Genomic DNA, 23965 nt, shown 5'->3' on the forward strand with positions numbered 1-23965 from the left:
GCTTTAAAATATGCATATGGGCCAGATGTGGTAGCTTATGGCTGTAATCCCAACGCTTTGGAAGGTCGAGGTGGGCAGATCATTTGAGGTCAGGAGTTTGAGACCAGCCTGGCCAACATGGTGAAACTCCATCTCAACTAAATACAGAATAATTAGCTGGGCGTCGTGAGCATACCTGTAATCCCAGCTACTCCGGAGGCTGAGGCACGAGAATCATCTGAACCTGGGTGATTCTGCACTCTACTTGGGCTCTGTCTCAAAACAACAACAACAAAAACTATGATATTTTTAATGAACTAAATATTAATATACTAACACAACATGGTTTTATGATTACTGCAATTCAAAAGTCATAATAAATTTTAAAACTAAAATCCTCCTGTACCTGTTGTGGTGCATGCAGAAACTTTTCCTGTTCAACACACTTATGTGGCACTATATAGGAATATACCAAATAGCTCAGGTACATAATGAATACAACTTTAAAATTTATATTGAAATGCTAATCTTACTTGCCAATATTAGTGGCACATTAGCATAATTTAACTTTTATAAAATTATGGAAAACACATTTTAAAACTATTCTTCTTAATATTAGCAAATTGCATTAATGGCATGTACCATGTGCCAGTTTGTTTCCAAATAAACAAAATGTACCTTGATATGCCACTTCAGGGCCAGCAGAGGGAGCTCATACTTTTTTATTATTTTCAACTTACTAAAGAAAATCTTTTAAAAGCTACTATGTTATAACCAATGAGTACCAAGAAAAAAGACAAAAAAAAAGCTGCTGGATTCTGAAAAATAATGCAGATGTTATTTAAATAATGAAAATATATTAGTAAACAAAACACTTCATACTTTAGGTTGAAATAATCTATTCTAAATAAAAAGATATTAATGATATTTATTTTATGTAAAAATGCCAATTAAAATTTCATACTTTCAAGTTATTTTTCTTTTATTATAATTTTTTTAGAAACAAGGGTGTCACTCTATCACCCAGGCTGGAGTGCAGTGATGTGATCATAGCTCACTGCAACCTCAAACTCCTGGGCTAAAGCAATCCTCCTGCCTTAGCTTTCCAAGCAGCTAGGACTACAGATGCATTCCACTATGCCTAGCTAATTTTAAAAATTTTTTGTAGAGACAGGGTCTTGCTGTGTTGCCCAGACTAGTCTCAAACTCCTGGCTTCAAACAATCCTCCCACCTCAGCCTCCTGAGTTGTCGGGGTTACATGTGTGAGTCACTGCACTCATCTGCACTCAGCTATTCAGTTTATTTTTCCAATAGCCTATACTTAAAAAAAAAATGTTTATAAAAGAGATTTCTGGAGTAAACTAAAATGGAAACCTTCCAGCTACAAGCATAAAACATAACAGATAAAAAATGACAAATATGACACACTTCAAATTTAGTTATCACACATGAAATTAAACACATAATTTAAATACATTCCCATTCACTCAATTCTCAGCCCCTCCAAAGACACAGATAAATGCCATTATTCGTTTCTTTTTCTTTTCTTTTTCTTTTTTTTTTTTTTGAGACGGAGTTTTGCTCTTGTTGCTCAAGCTGGAGTGCAACGGCGCAATCTAGGCTCACTGCAACCTCCATGTCCTGGTTCAAGCGATTCTCCTGCCTCAGCCTCCCGAGTAGCTGGGATTCTGTAATACACCACGCCCAGCTAATTTTTTGTATTTTTAGTAGAAATAGGGTTTCACCATGTTAGCCAGGCTGGTCTCAAACTCCTGACCTCAAGGGATCCACCCGCCTTGACCTCCTAAAGTGCTGGGATTACAGGCATGAGCCGCCACATCTGACCCATTATTAGTTTCTTATGTATCCTTTCAGAATTTCTTTATTAATATACAGACATATATGAACATAAAATCTTACTCTAATCGAATTTTTCTTATGCAAAAATAGCATATCATACACACTATTCTGTATCCTGCTCTTTTTACTAATATATATTGGAAATATTGGCATAAGTCTATAGTAGTGACCTTACTCCTTTGTTTTTTTTAGGTGTGTGTAGTGTATAGCAGACAAATTGTAAGAATATACAGTAATTTATCTATTCCCATTTAATAAATTTTTTCAGTTGTTTCCATTTTCAATTACAGAAGATTCTCCAATAATGAACTTGTATATATTTGCCATTTTCTACATGTGAAGACTATGTGTGTGAAGGATAAAGTCCCAAAAGTGGGATTGCTAGGTAAAAGGACATAAGCATTTGTAATAATGATGGATACTGCCAAATTACTTCACTATGAAAATTATAGCTACTTATACTCCCTCAGGAGCAATATGTCTATTTCCTCATAATATTGCCAACTGAGTCTTATCTAACTTTTGATGTTTGCCAGTCTGATAGATGAAAAATGTATCCTCTAAGTATAATGTACTATTCTTATTATGAGTGAGTTGAACATCTTTAGAATGTGTCAAAGCCATTTGTATTTCCTTTCTGTTAACTTTCTGCTCATTTTTTGCTCACTTTTAGGATCCTTTCCTTGTTCATTTGTAGAAGGCCTTTATTGAGTAGGGAGATTAGCCTTTTGTGATATGTGTTGCCACTTTGTTAAGTCATTTGTCTTATGGTTTTTATTTGGCATGCAGTTTTCATATATATGTAGCCAAATTTGTTAATTTTGTTTAATGCCTTTTAAATGTGGGGTCATAGAAAAGCCACCCCTAACCCCATAGTATAAAGAATTCTTCCATGTTTTCTTCTAGTATTTTCATGTTTTATTAAATTTTCATTGAAATATTTAGATTTGGACTTTATTCACAAATAAAGTACTGTGTGAGTTAAGGATCCATATCTGTTTTTCCAAATGGTTACCAAAATGTTCCAGTACCACTTAAGCCAAATAGTAAATTTTCTTACACTTCTGATTCTATTTCTGTAGTTTTTACTGTAATCACTGGTGCTTATATAATTTATTTTATTGCTCTGTAATTCTGGCCCTTCTTCATTGCTCTTCCTTTTCAGAGCTTTCCTGGCTATTTGACTGTTTATTTTTCCTATGAGTTTTAGGATCAAACTGTGTACTGAAAACAAAGTTGATATTTGTTACTTGCTTTTTATTAATATTTTAAATAAAATTTGTAAAAATGTATACATATAATACTAATTCTTTTCTATTTTTTAATGTCTTTCAGAGGCAGTTTACAGTTGTTTATATACATATATTGCATTCTTTTTAGTTTTATCTTTTTTGTTGCTATTATAAATTGGATTTTTAAAATTACATATTATATTGTAATATGTATATAAGAAAGCTCTTTATTTTCTACCTCACTACCCTACTGAATTTTTCTATTCTTATTTTGGATTTTCTGTGTACTAATAGTAATACTACTAGTGATAGTTTTAAATTCTTTCCAATTTTGTACCTCACATAGATTTCTCTTGTATTATTTATTTTTTCAGTAGCTAGACTACAATAATAATTATAGCGATGAGAGTTGGCAGACATGTCTTGTCCCTGGCTTTAATGAGAAATGCTTGTAAAGTTTGATCACAATTATGATGCTAAATTTTGGTCTGGGATAAGTAAAATTTTCATTTTAAGGAAATATCAATGAATTTCTATTTCATTAAAATTTTTTTAATAATAAGTAGTTGTTGGATTTTGTCAAATGTCTGTTCACCATCTGTGGAGGTCATTATATGATTCAGGATTATGTTGTTTTTCATTGTATATGTATTAATATTATATGTACTAATAAAGACCTGTGAAAGTTGTCAGAATCAAAATGGGAGTTATTTGTGTTAAAACCCTGACAAATGGAGTCAGGGAAGGCCATGAAGGAAGAGTTGTCATGCATGAATGCCTGACAACAAGAACTATCACAAAAGACTGCAAAAAACACAACCTTGCACGAAGGGCGTTGCAATCTTACACACACAAAAATACTTCCGTGAGGTCGTCTGCCCAGCAACTGCCTGTCCAATCTCAGACTGGTATCACTCTTGTTACCAATCCTTGTAGCCAAGGATAATTATCTCAAAACAATTATTTAATCCTCCTCATTTTTCCTTTAAAAAAAAACCTTTTTCTTGTTTTAACTCCTTGAGTACGCACATAGTTTACTGTGGCACATGTATTCCCATTGCAATATCCATTCTCTAATAAATAGCATTTTTTAAAAGAGAGCCTCTCTCTATGTTATTTAGGTTGACAACTCTAAGATTGAAGCTTTCTTGCATTATCGGAATAAATCCCAAATGGTGATAGTTTTTTTTTTATTGCCATCCTGGGTTCTCTTTGATACCATTTGTTTAATATTTTTGTACCAGTATTCATGTAAATCAGTATACAGGTTTCTGTGCATTTTTTCAGATAGTGAATCAGTATTTACTCACTTTATAAAAATGAACTCAATAGTTTTTTTTCTCCTTGCTCTGGAACATTTTAAAACAGCACTGGAATTATATGATCTTAAAAAGTTTAGTTAAATTCCCCTAGAGCTGTCTGGATCTGGGCCTTTTGAAGAGTTAGGTCTTTACTTCCTCTATTTCTCCTGTGGTAGTTGATCTCTTTAAAAGTTTTCTGTCTTCAGAGTTCAGCTTTCACAAATAATTTTCCTAGAAAATTATACTCTTTTTCAGGTGTTCTAACATTTTGGCATAGTTTTAAGCAAACTTGTCTCATGATTCTAAGTTCTGTTTCTTACTTATTTTCCCCTTTATTTTGTATTATTTTTTCTTGATTATCTTAGCTAGTTAACTGATTTTCCAAATTACTCTGTAACTGTATTCTTGAGCTCTACTTTTTCTTTAGGCTTTCTAACTCACCAATGTTTGTTTTTATCTGTGTTAGTTCCTTCTGTTTTCCTTTGCTTATTTTGTAATTCCTTGTCAATCCTTTGAGTAAAATGCTTGATTCATTTATTTTCATTTTTTTTCTATAACCATTAATGCTAGACATTTTTCTTCTCAGAATTTCTTGAGAAAATTGTTTTAAAATCCTAGTTAAGCTTGCAACAAAGAAAGTACTATGCCACTAGTAACAGAAATGAAAAAGAAAATTCAAATCAGAGTCATAAGGGCATGAGCTGAGGCTTCTGGCAGCCATGGTAGGGAGGAGGGAATATCTCATAAATCAAAACCTCAAGCCTTTACTGATGTAGGTTTTTAGTCTTTATTTATATTATCTGTGTATGTATACATATTATGAAAACTCATTCCAGAAAACTGGACTAAAACTAGGTTAGTGATATATCTGGCCTGGATACTTCCAACACTTCAAAATCAGGACACAATGAAATTCCAATAGAGAGAATGTGATCCAACCAGGATCACCTCCTATTTTTAAAAATTACGTTTCTATAAATACAATAAAGATTTAAAACAGCATATAAAGAATCTTACCTCATGCCAAGATATTCGAAAATTTAGGTGAAAAGGACAATTTCCTAGAAAAAATGAGGAAAAATTAGAATTCTGAATAGAACTAAAACTGACTAAAAGATTGAATCTGTAATTAGAAATCTATCTACCAACTTACTCTCTGTGACACAAATGCAATATATCCAATATTCACTTTACCATCGTTAAAATACCATCCTTCCATGGCAATGGAATGTTTACCTGAGCACATTACACTTAATAAGTGTGACAAAAGAGTGAATAAGCCACTATGATATGTAGAAGTGTTATAGTTTTGTTGTTGTCATTAACATGAGTTCATTATTTGTTTATATTATGTCTTGATAAAATTTACATATCTTAAGTGTACTATTCCATGAGTTTGAACAAATGACTGAGAAAGAAAATACAGAAAAATACTATCACCACAAAAGTTGCCTCATACTCCCTTTACAGTGAATGCCCACCCCTCCACCCATAGACAACCACTGTTCTAAAACAGAATCATACAGTATGTACTCTTTGCATAAACTTTCTTTCACTTAGCATTGTTTTAGAGATTCATCCATGTTGTTGTATATATCCGTATTGCATTCATTTTTATTTTTGAGTAGTCTCCATTGCATGAATATACCAACATTTTATCCATGCTCTTGTAGATACTGTTTTGCTTTAAGAATTAAGAATAAAGCTGCTACAAGCCTACAAGCATTCTTGTACATATCTATTTATACATATACATTTTTATTTCTTTGGTGTAAGGTTTAGTTTATATTTATTTGAAAATACATGTATTTCTTATTTGTGAAGGATCTTTTCCATGGATATAAGTTTTATAGTAATCTTCTTCCAGCCCTTTAAAAATGTCGTGCCACTGTCTTTTTGGTCTCCCTTGTTTTTGAAGAAAAGTTGGCAGTCACTCATACCATGATTCTCCTATATGTGATGTGTCATTTTACTCTGGCTGCATTCAAGATTTTCTTTTTCTTTTTGATTTGCAGCAATTTGATTATGATATTATTTTCTTCGTATTTTCCTAGTTGAGATTGTCTGAGGTTCTTGATTTTGTACGTTTATATTTTTTAACAAATTATTAAGTCACATATTTTTTCAGGTTCAGTCCCACTTGCTTCTCTTTCTAGAAATCTGATTTACATATATTAGATTTTTTTCAATTGTCTCACAATACCGTGAGGTTTTTTTTTTTCAGTTTAATTTACATCTTTGTTGCTCTCTGTTTCTCAGAGTAGATAATTTTGATTGCTGTATCTGAAGTTCAGTGACTTTCATCATCTCTAAACTGCTGTTAAGCCCACACAGTATTTTTAAAATTTCAGATATTATTTTTGTTTTTTTCTCTGATATTCCCTATTTGTTCAAGCATTATGAGCATATTTTCTCTTATATCCTTGAGCACAGCATAACAGCTGCTTTAAAATCCTCTGCTAATCCCAACATTTGAGTCATCACGAGGTTGGTCTTCATTGATTACCTTTTCTTATAAGTATGGCCTGTAGGTAGTAATTTTCTATGTGTTCTTGAAAAAAATCATATTGTAGAGACTTTGGATTCTATCATATTTCTTAGAAGATTATAAATTTTTAAATTAACAAACTTTATTTATTAGAGCAGTTTTAGGTTCACAGCAGAATTGATCAGAAAGTTCAGAGACTTCCCATACACTCTTGTCCCCATACATGCACAATCTCCCCAACTATGGACATTTCACACCATATTAGAACATTTGTTAAAATTGAACTTATACTGACATATTGTTATCACCCAAAATACATAGTTTACACTAGAACCCACTCTTGCTGTCGTACATTCTATGAATTTTGACAAATATATAATGACATTTATTCACCATTGTAGTATCACACAGAATAGTTTCACTGCCCTAAAAATCCTCTGTGTTCTGTCAATTCATCCCTCCCTCTCCACAAGTTTTGGCAACCATTGATCTTTTTTGGTGTCTTTAATTTTGCCTTTCCCAGAATGTCATATATTTGGAATCATACAGTATGTAGCCTTTTCAGATTGGCTTTTCTCACTTAGTAATACACATTTAAGGTTTCTCTATGTCTTTTGATGACTTGATAGCTCATTTCTTTCTAGTGCTGTATCTCATCTGTTGCCACTTTTTTCCTTTAAGTGTTGACTTATATCCAGCTTCTACCTGATTTTAGTTACTCTCCAGTTCATTTAGGTAGTTGTTTTTAAAGCAATTTTAAAAATCAGAATGTATATTGAATGGTTATTCTGATGTCAGTGCAGATAATTAGACTTAGTGAAAAAGATTTAGATACAGGAAGCCCCAAGTAACTGACTAAATGATAATGGCCTAAAATGGGACAATAATAGTAAACATAAACAGAAGGTTAAAAGTTGAGGAGATCTATGAGCTCATATTGGCGAAGCTTTTTGATTCTAAACTGCCACACATTGACCTATCCAAATTTTTTGTAATAATATGGAAAAGATGAGATTAAAAAGTTGAGATAGTAGTGGCCGGCACTGATTGCTTCTCACCTAAAATTCATAAATGAAGAAAAATAAAGAGAAATACCTATCATTTTAAGCAAAGATATTGTTACATAATTTCTCCTTATATCACATCCACACGAAATAACCAAAGTATTTCATTGATGTCTGATTGCAGAGAAGTATCATATTAGCAAGAAATGTTGTCAGCTACTAGAAATAGAGACCTAACTACAATGACTCAAATGCCTAAGATTATATTATTTTACATTAAAAAATGGTTCAGAAATGGGAGTTCCACAAAGACAGCAGGAATCTAGGCCTTTCTTAATATATGTCTTTCATCCCCAAGGTTATAAGATGGCCACTGGAATTGCAACTGATGGCAGTGGTGGCCCATCTGGAGTGGCCGCTGTCATGATGCTGCCTGCAGCAGGGGAGGCACAGCCAGGGCTGCACGCTCCACAGAGCCGGCAAGAGCTGGCAACAGGCAGAAGTCCCATCCCCTTCTGAGCTGGCAGGGTGGGGGAGCCTTGTGCTCCCTGGTGCAGCTGTGGACCTGGGCATCTCTGCACTCTCGGGGGCCGGGAAGTTCCTGTGCTCCCACAGGCTCGGAAGTGCCTACTCCCACTGCCTGGCCTCTCCCGACTCCTGGCCCCTGCTCCAATTTGGAGCAACGTTATGGCCTATCCCAGGCACTGTCATGACCTGGCTGGGTGTGTGCATGCCCTGGGCAGTGCTGACAACCATCCCCCTGCCACTTGGGCCCCTTTTGGACTTTGGGCTCCGATCAGCATGGGAGGGAGGCCAAGGAGGGTTAAGGGCAGCTCTGCATGGGCCTGTAGGCACCCCTAGGCATGAACAGCCTCTGCTGTTCAGAGATGGCGGATTGATGGCAGCAAGAGGCAGACAGGCTCCTGGGAGAAAAGGGGCGGGTTCCTGGTGAAGCCCCACCTTCAAGCCAGGGATGGCCTGAAGCCTGAGGGCTTGGCTGCCAGTTCTGTGGACTGGAGTGAGAATTTAAGGTACATTTTCTGGGCCCACCCACGGCTGCCTATGGACCAATCAGCATGCACTTTCTCCCCTCTGAAGCCCGTAAAAACCTCAGACTCCACCCGACTTGGCAGATGACGGGACAACCTGCCTGAGGAGAGGAGCTACCCACTGAGGGTCTCCTCTGAGCTTTTCTGGCTCTCAATAAAGCACCTTTTTGCCTTGCTCACCCTCCAGGTGTCTGCATACCTAATTCTTCCTGGAGGTGGGACAAGACCTCGGGGCCCGCTAATGACGGGATTAAAAGAGCTGTAACACAAACAGAGCTGAAACATGCCCCTGCACTCGCCATGTTGCGGGCGATGAGGAGAGAAGAGGGAAGAAGAAAAGAGCTGTGGCCCTTTGGGGATCCCAGACCTGGGGGCTCCCTGAGCCAGGGCTGTGACACCTGCTCTTTGGGGTCCTGTGGTTCCTGGCATCTCCAAGCTTCCAGGTAGCACTGTGTTCCCCCTGGCCAGATGTAGATGCCTGCAGCAGAAGCCACGTGCAGTACATCTCATCCAGCCTCAGCCTTGCACGGAGCCGGCACCTATGCCAGTGCCTGGAGCTGCCTGCCCCACTGCAGCAGCCAGCATGCCTGGGTGTGCACAGCGGCTGGACCCCGCACTTGCTCGCCCACACACCCCTTGCTACTCTGTGCCTGGCTCACACTTGGCAGGTGTGGGATCCGGGCTGGTAGCGCGAGCTGAGTGCAGCCTGCCAGGCCGAGTGGGTGGAACGAGCCCAGTGGGAGCAAGTAATACTCAGGCAGAAGGCACTGCCAGCCACAGAGGTTTCCGGCTGGTGAAGTGACACCCTAAGGATCCCATGACACAACCATCATATGTCCATTTCAGGCAGGAATAAGCAGAGGCGCAAGGAGCAAATGAACTCATCTGAGCTTCTGTTAATAAGAGCCTTCTAATAAATTCCATCCTATAACTTCTGTCTATATCCCTTTGGCCTGTATCTAGTTACATGGTCATACCTATCCAGGAAAGAGGCTGTGAAGTGCATTTTTAAAGGGGGGGGGTCATTGACATCTTGAATAAAACTGAAGTTACGTTGCTGAGAATAAAGGGGGAAATGGATATTGAATAAACAACTAGCTGTCTCTACCACATGTACCATATGATTTGGTCAGAGCTCTATCAACAAACTTAAGCAAAAAGAGGAAGAAGAGGGAGAAGAAAAAGGAGAAAGAGAAGGAGACAGAGGAGGAGGAAGGAGAGCAGAAGAAAGGCAAGGAAATATATTGACCCACATTAGCAAACCTCAGGTATCTCTATATAGGCATATCCAATCTAGGTGCTTAAATAATCATTAAATAAAAGGAAACTTATTCCTTTTATTTCTCAGCTCTTCTTTCAACTGGATTGGAAACAGGCTTAGACATATCCCTTCCTCAAGTTAGTGAGATAGCTGCGAGAAAGACCAGGCTTCCATTTTCCCAGTTTAGCAATCCCAGTGGAAAGAGATCACCCGTTTCTTAATAATTTCAGTATGAGTTATGCGTGGGACTCATGGTCCTTGGTATCACATTTCGTTCCTGTAGATAGGACATGTGCTGCTTTGATTGGTCGGACCTGCTTCATGGACCCCATCTCCCTGGGTCAGTCCCAATTAAATCAGATAAACTAAGTTGGTGGAGGCATATTTTCTGAAAAGAAACTCAGCATGCTGATGCCAGAAAAAGGGTGACTAGATGCCAGGAAGGCAAAAATAGTATGCCTGATGCAGAGGGTAAAAACTTGGAAGAAAAAAATTGTAATTTAGGCACTTCCAGTCTAGAAATGAAAAGGCAAAATAGGAAACATACTGGATATTCAATAAATTCCTTGTATGATTTTCTAGTGTCTTTAATAATATTCAATAATACAATATCCACAGGGAGAAAGTATACCACAAGCCAATGCCAGTAATACTGTGAGTTTTCTGAAAAGCATTTACAGTTCTAAAACAACCACCAAAATATCAAGAGGAGGATTTGCATAAGCACACTATTTTTAGGGATATTTATTTGTGGCAACTTCTTTAATACCTAAATCATGGAGATTCAAAGAGATGCACAATCATAAGTTAATCCTGTCAACACTCGGTAATACAAGCTCTGGGAAAAGATTATGAGGAGAATAGGGCACAAAGCAATGACGTGGTTTTTTCCAAGGTCATGAATTGAATCAGTGGCCAACCAAAGCTGCTGACTCCCAAAACACATGACTCATTCTTTTCCACATTTTCCATACCTTATTTTAGTTTATCACAACGATTGGTCTTTCTTTTGCATGTGATTGGCAGAAAATAAAGATGGCCATATGTTTGAAACTGAGCATCATCTGCCCTAGGGAAGCAATAAACAAAACACGAGAGCACAAAGACTCAAATAAAGAAGCAAATGGGGCACATCAAAAAAAGTCTATGGAGAAAATTTACCCCAGTAGCTAAAGATAACTGATAGTAGAGTATAAATTGAAGTATCAGAACTCTCAGTGTTCAGTATGACAGTGAGTACACTTAAGACTAAGTGCCTTTTTTTCTCATTTAACATAATTTCATACTCATAGAAGTTTCAAGAACTGTAAAAAGAATTTCAGAATAATCTTTACCCAGATTCCCCAAATGTTAATTTTTATTTCTTCTTATCCTCCTCCTCCTTCTTCTCTCTCTCTATCCCCCTCCCCCCCAACACACACCATGCAAATACATTTTCTTAACCATTTAAAAGTAAGTTGAAGACAAACATTTTTCCAAAGAAGACATAAAAATGGCCAAGAGGTATATATAAAAAGATGCTCAACCTCACTAATAACAAGGGAAATGCAAATTAAAACGACTGTGTGTTATCACCTCACACGCATAAAGATGGCACCCATAAAGAGATATTAAGTATTGGCAAAGCTGTGAAAGAAAAGGAATCCTGGCACACAGTTGGTGGAAATGAAGATTGGCATAGACATTACAAAAACCAGTGCAAAGTTCCTAAAGAAATTAAAAATAGAACTACCATATGACCCAGCAATTTCTCCTCTCTGTACATACCCAAAGAAGATAAAATCCCCACCTCATAAAGATATCTGACTTCAATGTTTATCGCAGCATTAGTCACAATAGTCAAGATATGAAAACAACCTAAGTGTCTATCGACAGATGAATGGATAAAGAAAATGTGTGTGTATGTCTGTGTGTGTGTATATATATATACACACACACACACACACTGGAATATTATTTGGCCCTACAAAAAAGGAACGCCTGCCATTTGCCACAACTTGGAACAACCTGAAGAACATTACGTTAATAAGCCAGACAGAGAAAGAAAAATATTGCATGACCTCACTTACATGTGGAATTAAAAAAAAAAAAAAAGATTTCAAATACACACAGCTAGAGAATGAAACAGTGGTTACCATGGCAGGGGAGGTGGAGTGGGGGAGAAATGGGGAGATGAAGGTCAGAAGATACCAAATAGAAGGTATGTAGGATGAACAAGTCTAGAGATATAGTGTACAACATGAGGACTAAAGTCAATAAAATTATATTGCATTAGAAATTTTTAATTAAGTAGATCTTAGCTGCTCTTACCACAAAAATAGAAACTATGCGAGATAATAAATATGTTAATCAGCTTCACTATAGTAACCATTTTACTATCTGTATGTATGCCATAACATGTTGCAACTCTCAAATATACACCATAAAATTCATTTTTAAAAGGATAAGTTGTAGATAAAATGTCTTTTTCCTGCTACACACTTTAGGGTATATTTCCTAAAACCAAGGACATTTTCTTACATTACAGCGTAATTATAAAAATTAGGAAATTAACTCTGATATAATACTGTTACTTAATATACAGCCCTTATCTCTTTACTTGCCTATATTATGGAATTCCTGAGGCTTTCTTTGTAGAAAGTCTTTCGTGTATTTCATGAAGCTGCCTTTTTTTTTTTTTTTTTTTTTTTAGATGTAGTCTCGCTCTGTCGCCAGGCTGGAGTGCAGTGGTATGATCTCGGCTCATTGCAGCCTCTGCCTCTCGGGTTAAAGCGATTCTTCTGCTTCAGCCTCCCGAGTAGCTGGGATTAAGGTGTGCGCAACTACACCCAGCTAATGTTTGTAGTTTTAGTAGAGAAGGGGTTTCACCATGTTGGCCAGGATGTTCTCTATCTCTTGACTTCGTGATCCGCCCCTCTCGGCCTCCCAAAGTGCTGGGATTACAGGCATGAGCCACCGCGCCTGGCCTCTTTTTTTTTTTTTTTTTGACAGAATCTCACTGTGTTGCCCAGTAGCTGGAATCACAGGCAGGTGCCACCATGCCTGGCTAATTTAAAAAAAAATTTTTTTGTAGAGACAATGTCTTGCCGTGTTGCCCACGCTGGTCTCAAATTCCTGGGTTCAAGCGGTCCTCCCATCTCGGCCTCCCAAATTGCTGTGATTACACGCATGAGTCACGGTACCCACTGAAGCTTATGTTTTTAAGGGTATGGGACAATTATTTTGCATGCTGTCCTTCACATTAGGGTTTGTCTTATGTTTTCTCCTGATTAGATTCAAGTTATATACTCTTGGCAGGAATACCAGAGAAATGATGCTGTGTTCCTCTCGGTGCACCATCTTAGAAGGCATTTGCTGTTGATTTGTCCTGTTATTGGTGATGTTAACCTTGACCATTTGGCTAAGTTGATGCCTGTTGTGTTTCTCCACTTTAACATTGTTATACCCATTATAATTAATAAATGCCTTACGCAAAGATATTTTGAGATTACATAACTATCCGGTTACTCCTCAAACATTTTCACACTAGTTTTTGTATCCATTGATGACTCCTGCCTGAATCAATTAGAATATTTTAAAAATTTCTTATTTATACATATTTGTACATATTTATAGTGTGTATGTGTAATATTTTGATACATGTATAGAATGTACAATGATCAAGTCAAGGTATTTAGGATATCCATCACCTTGAACATTTATCATTTCTTTGTGTTAGGAACATTTCAAATCTTCTCTTCTAGATATTTTGAAATATACAATATATTGTTAACTATAGTCAAACTACCGTACTATCAAATACTAGAACATGTTTCTTCTAACTGCATGTTTGTAACCATTAACCTGGAATGAGTATTTTTAAATTAATTTTGTTTCTAAAATGTCATGCTATGGTGTCAGCACTGTTGCAGAATTTTTATTATAGACTCACTTTTATAACATAAAAATATTTATAATCAATTGCATTCTAGGTGGAATGCAATTTCAATATGCCTAATAATGAGCTAAAGACTGTAAATGGGCATGCAGGATCTGATTGCAGACATGATAATGTTCTAAAGGTGACTTATGCTGATGGTTGCACCACTTGATAAAGTTATTACCATTATTGAATTTTACACAATAAATAGGTGAATTTTATAATATATGATATATTTTGTTAAATGTGTTAAAAATAGGAAAAAATTTAGTTGAAAATAATAGAATTATTTAAGTGAAAACATAAAAGCAAAGGCCAGTGAATGTCATTATTTACATAGACAGAAAGTAATTTATACCTAACCAGAGTTTCCTAACTTTTTTTTATATCATGGGGCCCTTGGCAGTCTGGTAAAGTCAATGTACCCCTATTAAGAAAATGTTTGGAATATATAAAATATATAAGAAACATATAAGATTACAAGGAAAAATCAATTGCATATATATATATATACAGACACACACATACACACACACACACACACACACACACACACACACACACACATATATACACATTTAGATGCAGTTTCACTCTTGTTGCCCAGGCTGGAGTGCAGTGGCATGATCTCGGCTCACTGCAACCTCTGCCTCCCGGGTTCAAGCATTTCTCCTACCTCAGCCTCCCCAGTAGCTAGGATTACAGACATGTGCCACCACGCCCAGCTAATTTTTGTATTTCTTATAGAGACGGGGTTTCACCATGTTGGCCAGGCTGGTCTCGAACTCCTGACCTCAGGTGATCCACCCACCTTGACCTCCCAAAGTGCTGGGATTACAGGCGTGAGCCACCACGCCGGCCCGAAAATATTTTTATAAGATAGCAAAATATGAGCTTCTAAAACATGTTAAATAACAATAGGTTTAAAATATTGGCAAGTCAAAGTTAAATTTTATTTTTACCATGTTCATCAGTGTGAGGCTGTTGTTGCTAAAAATGATAAGAATGATAAACTTTGATAAGGCAATGTGCATGTCATGTAAAAACCCAGTTGACTTCTAGCTTTTGGTATTTTTAGTTCAAGTATTGATAATCCAGATTATTATTTTTTTTTTTTTGAGATGGGGTCTTGCTCTGTCACCAAGGCTGGAGTACGGTGGTGCAATCATGGCTCACTGCAACCTCCACCTCTTGGGCTCAAGCCATCCTCCTACTCAGCCTCCTGAGTATCTGGGACTAAGGAGTATGCCACCACACTTGGCTAATTTTTGTATTTTTGGTAGAGATGGGGTTTTGTCATGTTGGTAAGGCTGGTTTCGAACTCCTGGCCTCAAGTGATCCACCTGCTTTGGCCTTCCAAAGCACTGAGATTACAGACATGAGCCACCACATCTGGCCTCCTGATGGTTAAAAAATATATTACCATAAATATAATTAAAGTTTCCATGGTTTGCTTAATAAGAAACGGATAGGTACTCTCAAGAAATACTATGTTAGCCAGTTTGGACTGCTATAGCAAACTACCATAGACTAAGTGACATTAACAACAGAAACATATTTCTCCCAGTTCTGGAGGCTGGAAGTCCAAGATCAGGGTGCCAGCATGGTCAGGTTCTGGTGAGGGCCATTGTATGGATTGCAGACCGCTAATTTCTTCATGTATTCTCACATGGTGGAGAACAGAGAAATCTCTCATGTATTTTTATCAGGCCACTATGCCCATTAGTGAAGGCTCCACCCTCATGACCTAGTTACCTCTCCAAAGCCCCACCTCCTAATACCATCACACTGGGGGTTAGTATTTCAACATGTAAATTTTTTGTGGGGCGGGGGGCACAAACATTAACTCCATTGCAAATATGAAAATTATCCAAATCCATTGAGTTAAACTTCTATTATGAGGTTACACAGCTTCACCATTTGCAGGCCCAGCATTGCACTCTGGTTGGCCAGCTCTGGTGCATGAGTGTCTGTAGACAGGAAAGCTGAGATCTAATGCACTCATGCATTCACTGTGACAGGAAAGTATCTGTAATTTCTATTGGTGGCAAGGTCACAGGGACTAAGATTCTTGCAAGCATTTATACTTGAAGGATTTTCTATATTTCAGTTAAATGTTACTGAAAATACAGATGTGATTTTTTTTCCTCATTCAAATTCAAGGACCCTCTGAATTCTATCCATGCAGACCCTTTGTTCATCCAGGGACTCCAGGTTAAGAACTCCTGATATAAACAGATAAATAGAATTTATGACTCTCACATTTTGGCTATTTGGTACAGTTACAGAATCCTTAAAGACAGCAAAAAAAAAATACCTATAAAATCAGGACATTTTAAGAGAAAAGGAAAATTCCTGGTTTTGTCTATGTCAATTCTAAAGCTTTGAATATAGAATCCTCAGTCTTTCGAGATTCCACCTCATAAAATATGGTCAAAATACTTAATGGTGTTTTTAAAAAATATTGGTGATGAGACATCTCTTTCAGCTCTTCCATTTCTAGGCATTATTCCAGCCCTGGGGTTTTTCTGCCTTGTCACTTAGGATAGGAAGAAACCGATCTGTTGTTCCCTATTCTTATGTGCAGTTTGGGGCTCTACTATTATTATTTTTTGCATTTTCGTATAAACTTTGATGCTGAATTCTTAAACTCATTGTAGGAAGAAGTCATCCAGTTACCTGTTCGTGAGCAGTTAATTCTTTCCTATTACAACACTCAGCCCCAAAATATGTTCTCTAGTCCTTTAGTTCTCTGAAACATATTAGAGATAAGATTTCTGCTACCTGTATATTAATCAACAGAAGAGTTTCTGGAAGTAAACAAGAATTACACTATGATAAAAATTGCATTTGCTGGAAATGAGATTTGTGCTTTAATCCAAATTATGCCAAATTGGGTGCTTCTGGGACTGTGTTTCAACTCAGTTGTCCTTATGTGGAAAAGGAGTGGTAATTTCTTATATAATCTCTATGGTACTTTCTACTTGTAAAATTTAATAAGTCATTATCATATCTAACACAGTCATCTAGTGCAGCGGTCCCCAACCTTTTTGATACCAAAAACCAGTTTCATGGAAGACAATTTTTCCATGGACCAAGGTGGTGGGGATGGTTGCAGGATGATTCAAGTATATTACATTTATTGTGCACTTTATTTCTATTATTATTACATTGTAATATAATGAAATAATTATACAATTTACCATAATGTAGAATCAGTGGGAGCCCTGAGCTTGTTTTCCTGCACCTTTATGGTCCCATCTGGGGGTGATGGGGGACAGTGAGGAATTATCGGGCACTAGATTCTCATAAGGAGTGTACAATCTAGATCCCTTGCATAAGCAATTCCCAATAAGGTTTGCACTCCTATAAGAATCTAATGCTGCTGCTGATCTGATAGGAGGCAGAGCTCAGGCAGTAATGTGAGCAATGGGGAATGGCTGTAAATACAGATGAAGCCTGCCACTCACCTCCTGCTGTGCAGCCCAGTACTGGTTCATGGCCCGGGAGTTGGAGGCCCCTGATCTAGTGGACGCTGTTGGTGCCCACTCCCCTGGCCTTGGTTTATTCCTTAGCTCTTATGAGTATTTGCTGTTAACAACTCACAACTGTCACCATTTCAGGAGAATTGGTCTCTTCTCAGGGGAACAGAAGACTAGAGCAGCCACACCTTCAAGGGTTATAACCCCATCCAATAATTGACTGACATGAAGCACAAAAGGTGACTCCCTTCCCTGAAGGTGGTACCAGAGTTTCCCATCAGACTGGACAGAAAACTGTGTCCTAATGAGACTACATCCTTGCTAAGCTTTTTCCTCCTGCACTCTCCTGCCTCCCACCCCCCACTTTTCCTGAGCATTTCCTCAACTAATCATTTAAATAAGAATCCCCATTTTGGGCTGGGCACAGTGGTTCACACCTGTAATCCCAGCACTTTGGTGAGGAAATTGGTCAGAGTGGTGGGAAAACTATAGGGAAAGGATGCAAACCTTCTGAAAGCTCGGAAGGTTCTGCAGAGCCCCTGGGGAGAACGGCTGAAGGCAGCTGTTCTATAACTGAGAGGCAGAGGGCAAGGTGTAGGTACAAGGGAGTGTAGGGGAATTTATCTTAAACAGGCTTGTTTACTTATGTTGACCAGGAACTGACCTTTGATCAACCTCGCACAAGACGTTCCCTGAAAGGGGAACAATAAATGTTAATTACCTATAGGTTGTGTTTGCTCCAGGCTTTCGGCATTATGCCTGTACTGAAAAAAAGCAAGCAGCTCCAGCTTCTTGGGGCTGCTCTCTGGCCACTAGAGTCAGGCAGTCACCTAGCTGCTTTTACACTGCACACCTGTTTCTGAGTACTCATTTCATCCGTCAGCCAGGGTCTGCGGGACAGACCCGGCACTTTGGGAGGCCAAGGCAGGTGGATCACTTGAGCCCAGGAGTTCAAGACCAGCCTGGCCAACATGGTGAAACCCTGTCTCTACTAAAAACACAAAAAATAGCCAGGTGTGGTGGAAACATTCCTATGAATCCACAAACTTGGGAGGCTGAGGCAGGAGAATTGCTTGAACCTGGGAGGCAGAGGTTACAGTGAGCTGAGATTAAGCCACTGCACTCCAGTCTGGGCAACGGAGTGAGACTCTGTCTCTAAAAAAATAAATAAATAAACAAGAATCCCCATCTCACACTCTGCTTCTAGGGAACTTAATGTAGATAATATCTTACCACAGGCATTTAACAAATGTTTGTGGACTGACTGACTCAATGAATGGAATTAATCTTGTTTAATTTAATCATAAAACATAGAGACACAGCCTAAGAATGCTTCACATTCAGCAATAAGTATGTTTTGGGGACATTTCTTAGCAAGTACTATAAATAAACATGTCTGTAAATCTGCCTCTGTCCCTTTATGATAAAATTAATTAGTTCATTTCCAGAAGGAGTTTCCCCCAAATGCTTATTTAATATTCAGCAGGGAGTGGGCTAACTGTAACCACTGGCTCAAGTAATAAAAGTCATGAACTCAATATTTAGGGAGGAAAGCAAAGCTGACTGCTCATATTCCCAGAGTTTAGCACCTTTGATTAATTATTTATTTCTAATATAAGGGGGTACGTTATCAACAATGTATTGCTAATACATTATTAGCAATGCAGAATTAAGAATGTATGAGAAGACAATGCAGTAAGTGCCCAAAAGTGAGGCTAACTTTCAATTATTCAGTGATAGAGATGAGTAATGTAGATGAGTGGGTTGGAATGGATTATACAGCTTGTACCAATCCACAGAGAACAGACGAAACTCTCATTTACTAACATATCTTCTTTTAAGTAATACCCCAGGTTTTTCTTTTTCTTTCTTTTCTTTTTTAAGTGGATAAAAGAAGTTGTGTAGGCCTCAAAACTTCTTACTGGAGAGAAATTCTCTGTAATTACTCCTCAGAACCATAACAAATACCAGAGCCACTCCTGTTTTATAAGAACAGAAAGGCCGGGGGCGGTGGCTCATGCCCGTAATCCCAGCAGTTTGGGAGGCCGAGGTGGGCAGATCACGAGGTCAAGAGATAGAGACCATCCTGGCCAACACTGTGAAACCCCGTCTCTACTAAAAATACAAAAATTAGCTGGGCGCGGTGGCATGTGCCTGTAGTCCCAGCTACTCAGGAGGCTGAAGTAGGAGAATAGCTTAAACCCGGAAGGTGGAGGTTGCAGTGAGCTGAGATCGTGCCACTGCACTCTGGCCTGGCGACAGAGCGAGACTCCATGTAAAAAAAAAAAACAAAAACAGAAAAATCCTGGGTATCACAGATGGGAAGATAGTTCCATTGGTGCTTGGACTCTGTTCTCTACTCAGTTCTAGTTATCAGTGTTCTGGCCCCAAATTATTATTTTTCAGTGGGTACTCAGTTGATAATAAGCACCTGTTTGGAAATTACTGGGACATTCTCAGTTAAAGGCAGTATAAGTTTCACTGCTTTTGCTTTGGTATTTCTTGTGATAGTGCAGTTGAATTGAAAAAATTCTTGTCTTTCATTAATGCTTTTTCTGTGAATAAACTATATGTGCATGTTATTGAAAGATTTTATGTATTAGAGTTCAAACAAATGCTATCAGATGTATTTTAGCCATCATGAAGGAAAAAAGCCCTCAAATTTCTCATCTGCTTATTAGAGAATATAAGATCTACAAATGTGGTCTTCAACCCCCATAAGCATGAATATCCCAAACGTGAGTGAAACAATCGTTTCTTAAAACATTTGTGTTTCTCATAGTGTATAGCATATAGTAGGCATTTTCAACACAGGTTGAGAAAAATGTCAAAAACTCCTTGTGCTATTTTGCTATGGCTGTCATAACAAAGTAATACAGACTGACTATGGCTTAAACAAGAGAAATGTATTTCTCACAGTTCTGGAGGCTAGAAGTCCAAGATCAAGGCATCCACAGGGTTGGCTGGTTTCTTCTGTGGTCTCTCCTTGGCTTACAGATGGTCACTTTCTCACTGTGCCCTCACCTGGTCTTTCTTCTCTGTGTGTATGTGCACATGTCTATCTCCTACCCTCCTTTTTTTTTTTATAAGAACATTATTCTTATCGGATTAGGGTTCACCAATATGACCTTATTTCGGTTACCTCTTTAAAGGCCCTATTGCTACAGTCACATTCTAAGATACTGGGGATTAGGGCTCCAATATATGAATTTTAGGGGGAGGCACATTCAGCCCATAATATTTCTTTATATTGGTCTTACAGTTTTGACTTTTATCAAGTTTCTATGCTAAAATAAATAAAAAATAAGTACAAGTTATTTTAAAATAAGAGATATGAATTACAAAATCACCCTTTTCTAGCTATTGTTTGGAAAACTGTATATACTAATTACAATTCAGTAGTTTTTATAAGCTATATTAACATTCTATCTGGGCAAAAGTAAATATTAATGAGGCTGATGAGATAAACTGAGTTTTCATTTCCTAAATTCTTCATATAAATAGAATATAGAACTCTGATTAAAATTAAATCTGGGTTTTTTCTTTTTTAAAATGGAAATATTTAACAATTTTTTTTTTTTTTTTTTTGGAGACAGAGTCTTGCTCTGTCACCCAGGCTGGAGTGCAGCGGCAGGATCTTGGCTCACTGCAAGCTCCGCCTCCCAGGTTCCCGCCATTCTCCTCCCTCAGCCTCCCGAGTAGCTGGGACCACAGGCGCCCGCCAACATGCCTGGCTAATTTTTTGTTTTTTTTACTAGAGACAGGGTTTCACCGTGTTAGCCAGGATGGTCCCGATCTCCTGACCTTGTGATCTGCCCACCTTGGCCTCTCAAAGTGCTGGGATTACAGGCATGATCTACCGCGCCCGGCCTTAACAATGTTTGGAGCAGGTATTTGGAATTGCAATACATCATGTGTTTCATAAACAAGACAGTTATATTTTCAGCATAAATATTATATATTTATAAATATAATAAATATTTTCAGCACAAACATTAAATATTAATATTAAATAAAATAAATATTAAATTATAAAATTACATTGAGTGTGATATTAGTAAGAAAAATTCTAGAAGTGTTTTTTACAAGACTAATTTTCATTGTTGTAATTATAATTAAAGCCATTTCATTTATATGAGAAACTTTGACAAACTTTGGCCTTATAGCTAGTGAAAAAATAAAAAGGACAAACTATGTGGAAAGTTTGGTATAAACAAAAAACATTAGGATCATCAGAAGTTCATATCATAACTTGCTGGGAAAAAGGAAAGAAGGGAAATATTGTCCACTTTATGTATTATGTATGCAAATATGTGATCCATGTCATCCACTAGAAAAAGATTTTATATCAACTTTATAAAATATGAATATCTTATCCATGGTTTTGGGTTATTACACCAGGTAAAGAGGCTCAGTCAGTTGATATTTTTCTGAAAGCAAGGGAAATGTGGAAAGGATAGTTGAAGAAGGATGTAGATAGCAATTACAGCCTCATGACCTATTCCAGAAACAAGGACTGTAGAGGCTTAGTATATTTTCTATTTGCTTGGTATGCGTATGCATTTATTTGTATGTATTAGTGGTTTTCTTCTCTTTCATTTATTATTTTACATACAAGTTTCTGAAGGTTGCATTTACAATTTAGCCTTTAGATAACAGAGTATTTGGTGGGACTTTGAGTGACAATAACCCTTAGAATAGTGTGTCCTCTCATTTTGGGAAGAAGATCAGAACTTCACTTGTATGAAGGATAGCTACATCTGGTTGGATGGAAAACTTGAGTGGTTTTGTTTTTGAGTAGAAGTCTAAATGTGTGTAGAAAACTGTAAGTGGAAGCTAAGTGGCCAAAGGGTGGGCTGTACAGTTATTAATTTATTGTCTCTCAGCTCCAAATGCACTATTCTTTGCCCTGTTTTATGATACTGCAGCTGGACTCAACAGTTCCCACTTGCCTGCGAGGGGAATGTTAGACTTCGCCAGTAGGGGGCACAGGTGTAACCATGTCAGGCAATAGCAGCAGGAAGACCCTTCCCCTTCCCGATTCCAGTCCTTAAAGAGTATTATTCAGAACAGGAGATGAGTAGCCAGCCGTGCAGATGAGCTCTCGTCGTACCCTGAGCCCATGATCTCCTTATCAGAACCCACTTCTGAGCAACACTATTCTGCCCACTCCTTCTTTCCTGACAACTGTGAGCCTTTTTTTTTTTTTTTTTTTTTTTTTTTTTTTTTTTTTTAAGACAGAGCCTTGCTCTTTGGCTCAGGCTGGAGTGCAGTGGTGAGATCTCAGTTCACTGCAACCTCTGCCTCCCGGGTTCAAGAGATTTTCCCACCTCACCCTCCCGAGCATCTGTGATTACAGGCGCTGGCCACCAGGCCTGGCTAATTTTTGTTTTGTTTTGTAGTTTTAGTAGAGATGGGTTTTCACCATGTTGGAATGGCTGGTCTCAAACTCCTGAGCTCAGGTGATCTGCCTACCTCAGCCTCCCAAAGTGCTGGGATTACAGGTCTGAGGCACCGCGCCCGGCCTGTAAGCCTCTTCTACAGTCCAGAGCCAATCTCCACTCTGGCAACCTCATTCACCACCTGCAGGCTGTTGCGCTCCATGGCAATGGCTTGATCTCGGAAGAGATCAAAATCTCAGCCTGGGCTCAAGAAGCAGCCTTCTCTTGGTACTTACTTAGTTCCTTTATTGTCTGTGTTTTCACAGACAATAGGTAGGTAGTAGCTGCTGTTTTACACCCAATACTTCTGTATTCCTTTTGCCCATATTCGCAGATAACCCCTTCAACTAACAATTTTTTATATTGAACTTTTGCTTTTAAATAACTGCTGTGGTTCTGTCTCCTGCCTGGACCCTGGCTCATAAACCCTATGAAAAGAAAATCATGTACTTTCTTTTTTTCCAAGTAAATTGTCTTTTGCTCATTGGATTTATTAGGATAGAAATACAGATCCTAAATCAGATTACATTTTGTTTTATAGTGTATAGTATTTTTTTCTCTAAGCTCCTGTCCCCAAGAAGAAGAAGAGGATGTGCTATGGAAACCTGACTTTATCTATTATGAAATACACAATAGGAACCTTGATACTTGAATTAGCATTAAGATTTTATGAAATAGTATTGCAAATAATTGCCAAAAGTCATAAAACAATAGCTGGAGTGAAAAATTGATGGTGGTTCATAAATTGTATTGGTTGGTCAATAAAATTCGACGCAGCAAGTTCACTAAATTTTCATACAAATGAATCAGCCGCAAGTTCACTAAGTTTTCTCTTTTTAGGTCTTTTATTTTCAGAACTATAAAAAGCACTGTAACTCTCGGTGGCTAGGAAAAAACTGGCATTCTTTTGTGTAGCAGATCTTTTTAGCAAAAGGATTTGTGATTGAT

General features: G+C 37.7%; 1 long non-coding RNA gene across 1 annotated transcript in view; it reads right to left on the reverse strand.

Moving 5' to 3' along the window:
- Positions 1-175: 175 nt before the first annotated feature.
- Positions 176-23965, reverse strand: part of LOC126940630 (uncharacterized) — a 57602-nt gene continuing 33812 nt past the window's right edge. The window contains exons 2-3 of the long non-coding RNA XR_007720842.1: positions 5391-5434; positions 176-251 (exon numbers count right to left, since the gene is read on the reverse strand). This is a non-coding gene — a long non-coding RNA (uncharacterized LOC126940630). The remainder of the gene's footprint in view (positions 252-5390; positions 5435-23965) is intronic.

The sequence above is a fragment of the Macaca thibetana genome, chromosome 17 (assembly GCF_024542745.1).
Source record: "Macaca thibetana thibetana isolate TM-01 chromosome 17, ASM2454274v1, whole genome shotgun sequence".
Lineage (NCBI taxonomy): Eukaryota > Metazoa > Chordata > Mammalia > Primates > Cercopithecidae > Macaca > Macaca thibetana.